A 5,251-nucleotide genomic window follows, 5' to 3' on the forward strand; every position below is an offset into this window, starting at 1 on the left:
TTGACAATCTCTCTATCTCTCTCTTCCAATTATGTTTACACATATACATAAATTTCTTCAGTTTATAGTTATTTATTTAAGGCCGTGTGTTAACTCTATTCTTGCAATTACGCACGGGATCAACATGGCCAACCGTAATTAAATAAAATGCTAGGCAATTATATAGGGAAATCATCGCCTCAAATATGAAGAATCAAGAGATTTGTCTACTGAGTAATTCAACTTGTCATCAATTAGATTGGCTAGTTGAGAGAACAAAAAAAATTTCAATTCAATCGTGAGCGTCCATATTTTCTGAATTAGGGAGTAGGCCGAATTAGTTAAAATAATATTTAAAATTCAACGGACAAAGATAACATTGACAGTAGATCCACTCTAGACCTCAAAGATTTCTCGAGAGAATATTGGAGTGGACAATTATATAATAAAGTTGAAGAACCAAAAATAAAAATATATTGCTTAAGACATATGTACAAAGTTGTTTTATACCTAATAATTTAGGGAATTGGATCCCATCTGGATCCACTTTAGGATTCCCACATCTCAGCCATTGATAGTGTATCGTACAGTCAGAAATCATTTGATTTTTTTTATTTAAAATTAAACACAAATAGTATCTGACGAAAACTGACCGCATGATATACGATGAACGTGTAGGATGTGAGGATCCCTAGGATCCCCACAATGTGGATATGGAGAGGATCCTCTTCCCTAATTTAGGAAGGCAGCAGATATATATAAAGCTCTATGACCTATTGGGTGAGTGCTGTCTGTAATTTTTTATTTTTATTTTTTTGTAGATTGGATTTCAATTGAACACGGTTTGATCTTTTTCACAAACACAAATTTTTATACGAGAGATTTCACTTATAATATTATCGAGACCGTTTACGATAAACTTCACAATAATTGAAGACAATATCAATGATATTGGTAAAAGTTGATCAAAATTTTCCTTCAAGAGCCATCTATACTTGTCCGGAGATTTTTGTGCATCTAATATATGTTGAGAATATGAGGAACTATACAGTAGTTGGGGTGTTTGGAACACGACTGTTGCATTGAAAATGTCTCGATGTTTGATCTTGATGAACATCAGTGCTATTGTCTATTTCAGTTCTTTTATTTAAATATCTTTCGAAATTCCCTCCAAGTACGCTACTGGCTCGTAAAGATACATGCGATGCGACTTCAAACTCAACGCTATCACTTTACGTAACACTATTACTCTATTATAGTAGTTTAATATCCTTGTGAATAGAGTGCTAATTTCTATCCATGCGTTCCAATTTCGAAAATATTCCTCTCTTAAGTAAATGTAATAGTTTTGAACTCCCTCCTTCCTCCCCCCCCCCCCCTCCTTTTTTTTAATTCTATTATTATTAAGGGGAGAGAGAGTGTTTGAAACTGATACAATAATTTAGAAGAGGGGAAAGTTTCGAACCCATGATGTATGGATGGAAACCCAACACCCTAGCTATCTACTAGGATATTGGCCCCATGCAAATTTCCCCTCCCCATGTGGTCCAATATCCTGATTCAAAACTCTCCCTCCTCAAAATTATTGTAATAGTTTCGAACTTTTTCCCCTCCTTTAATATTAGTATAAAAAAAATAAAAATTTAAATAATTTTTTGAAAAAAGAAAAAGACTACTACTCCCAACACAAAAACACTTGAATCTGATACATTATCATTCCAATCACATGCTCACATCAGTTTCTTTCCTTTGTTTCACATGAAATTCTCATGTACTTGTGAAGAGTGTAAGAAATATGATAAATTTGGTATATATTATTGACTCAATTTTGCATAGCTATCAGTTGTCTAACATGTACATAACTTCTGTTTGCAAGTGGTTTTGAGTTCTATTTCCGATCCCCACTTCTTTAATAGTTGGTTTTCAAGTGGTTTTGAGTTTGAGTTTGAGTTTGATTTAGTCTCTCTCCTCCAATCGATCTACCTCTCCACGTGCGGAATTCGTTGTTTGAAAATAAATGTAAGCTTCATATACACTGATTACTCATCTCATAGTAAAATAAAACTTTTGAGGCTATTGATTGTCTATCATCCACAATACAATATTATCTTCAAGAAGTAGATGATGGAACTCGTAAACACTACGGCCTCGTTTGGCAGCTCGGACTGTACTGACTATTTCTGTCGGATAGGATAAATAGCCACCGGATAGTACTGACTAAATTAGTCGGGCGTTTGGTGCAGTATCGGATTAATGACCGTATTATTTATACTGTGTTTAGTTTTATACCGGATAGGCTAAATCAAACTTAAAATTAAATTAAACTTATAAAAATAAAAATAAAATCTGAAACCATCCCTTCTTCTTCCCTGTTCTCTCCGCCGAACCCCTCAAACGCCCTCCTTCTCTCTCCCTTCTTCTTCCCCGCCTGCCTGCACATTTGGTGAGCAACCATGAGTCATCAGATCCACATCAACCCAAATCAAGATGCAACAAACGAAACAAACTAACGATTTGTTGACAAGGTTACCTCCTGCACTGCAGCATCGCAAGTGGAATGGACTGGCGGCGGTTTGATAGAGAGAAGGAGAGTAGTTTGTTGGCGTTTTGAGAAGAGAGGTTTCCTAGACACCATGCCGGGCAAGAGAGTGCATGCTTCTTTGCAAGACCCAGTTGCAGGGGAGGACGACGACGTCAACGGGGAGGACGACGACGGCGACGGGGAGGACGACGATGGTGAGAGAAGGTGACGGGGGGGGGGAGGACAACGACGCCTAGAAAGAGAGAGAGAGAGAGAGAGAGAGAGAGAGAGAAGGCCGAGAGAAGGCGAGAGAGAGAGGGCCGACTAATAATCCGGGCCTTTTGGTTGGTTTTATTAGTCCGGTGTATACCGTACTAAATAAGCACACCGGTTAATTTAATCCGGCGCTTATTTAGTACGAGTGAACGCCAAACACCCGCGTCCGTATAATTAGTCCTATCCGATCCTCTATCCGATCTGCCAAACAAGGCCATGGGCTGAGATTGGTTAATTATGCATAATATTTAGGTTATTATTATTATTTTTTGTTTGAGTGTTTCTCTCATGTGGACGAAATATGTGGACGATCCGTTCGAACGAAGATTCGAATCAACCGAGTTTGTCGGTAGAGCTAGTCCTAAAGACCTATAATTCACGAGTATAACCTAATCTGATTTTAATTTTTTTAAAGATTTTTTAGCCAAAATGGTACATGAGATTTGCATAACACATCACTTTAGTTCCTGAGATTGAAAATCAATAAAAATGGTCCTTGAGATTGTCCACCATCCATCATTTTGGTCATTCCGTTAAAAACTCCGTTAAGTGTCCCGGAGCTTTTGGCTGAAAGTTTGGGCAATTTTCAAAGCTTCTTAACTCAATTGTTTCTTAACCAAATTCGACTCATAATATATCAAAATGAAGATAGAAAAATGTAGAACAAGATTATACCTATTTGGAAGCTCAATGGTTGCCAGAGATGGCCGGAAAATAGCCTAAAAGATGACTGGTCAGCGGGAAAACTAGAAAACTCATCGAAAATTGGGTAAATTTTAAACGTTCATAACTTCTTCAATACTCAACGAAATCGAGTGATTCAAAAATTAAAATCATACTTCTTGATAAGACAAAGAGAATAGTACCTTTATCGACGGTTAAACCACGGTGAATTAGCTATCGAGAAAGGTACCATTCTCTTTGTCTCATTGAGAAGTATGATTTTCATTTTTGAATCACTCGATTTCATTGAGTATTGAAGAAGTTATGAATATTTAAAGTTTACCCAGTTTCCAACGAGTTTTCCAGTTTTCCCGCGCATGAGTCATCTTTCAGGCTATTTTCTGCCATCTCCAGAAACCATTGGGCTTCCAAATAGGTATAATCTTATTCTACACTTTTCTGTCTTCATTTTGATGTATTATGGGTCGAATTTGGTTAAGAAATGATTGAGTTACGAAGCTTTGAAATTTGCCCAAACTTTAGGCCAAGAGCTCCGGGACACTTTGTTGAACAACAAAAATATACAAAATAAAAAAAATAAAGTCCATACAATTTGGGTCAAACTACAAGGTAAAACAAAAACGTAATCCAGCCCAAAAGATAAGGATGGGCTTTACATACAAATCAACATCCATAAATAAATAAATAAAATATGCATTTCTCCCTACAAAAGGGGAAAGAAACGTGCAAAAAAAAAGGTGCTCCCCCATTTTCTGCAACAAAAAGAAACGTGGAGTTAGAAATGGAGGTTAACAAAAAGTGGCAGGAGGTCATGGCCTCCATCTCTCCCCACGTAACAAACTCTAGAGCCTTCCTAGGATGCCTATAAATAGACATCAGCTGCAGCAAGAGAAGGCAGACAAAAGAAAGGGGAAACTTTGTAGAAAATAGAGAAACTTTGAGAGAAAATACCAAAAGCAACGAAGTGCTGCCAAAAAAGAGAACGAGTTCAACCATTCGTGCTTTCAAGCCAAGATCCAAAGAAGAACATTCACCATCAGGTATGAAACAAAGCCCTGTTAAAATTATTCTTCTCTTGTTTGATGTTATGTTGCAGACAAAAGTAGGGTAATATATGTGTGTGTGTGTGTGTGTGTGTGTGTATGTGTGTGTATACATATGTTTGTACCATACTTAGGGCATCCGTATTTAGACCTCATATGAATACTCGAGGGACTTAAATGTAATTATGTAATAATAGAATGGGCAAATATGTAATAAGTGAGGAGCCCTTATTCTATAAAAGGACCCCTCACTCTCCTCATTGAGGGAAGCCAATTCTTAGGCCACACCCTCACCCTCTCAGAGCTCTGATCCTCACGGAGAAGCTTTCTCTCCCTCATAATCCTCTCAGAAATACAATAATCAGTGTGGACGTAGCCCAAACATTGGGGTGAACCACGATACATCTTGTGTTCTTTACTTTCTTGCAGATTCACGGTCGGATTTACGTTGTTCCAAGACCTCCGGTTTTGTGCATCAACATTTGGCGCTGTCTGTGGGAATCGACACAAAAAGCTATGTCGGTTTTCTTTCATTTTTTCATCTCACCACCTTGAGACCTCACCACACTCCACCTTGAATATGCAAAATCTGCAAAAAAAAAACCAACAACCCAGAGCTTTTCCAGAAAACTTTCGCAGAACAAAAATTGATGCTTTAAACCCGTGACCAAATAGTTTTCCTCCTCTCCAACAAGTCTGCGTAGACATTCATAGCCGGTCACGGCGACTTCATTGGTTCTGCCATCAT

This window comes from Malus sylvestris, chromosome 2, assembly GCF_916048215.2.
Source record: "Malus sylvestris chromosome 2, drMalSylv7.2, whole genome shotgun sequence".
NCBI lineage: Eukaryota > Viridiplantae > Streptophyta > Magnoliopsida > Rosales > Rosaceae > Malus > Malus sylvestris.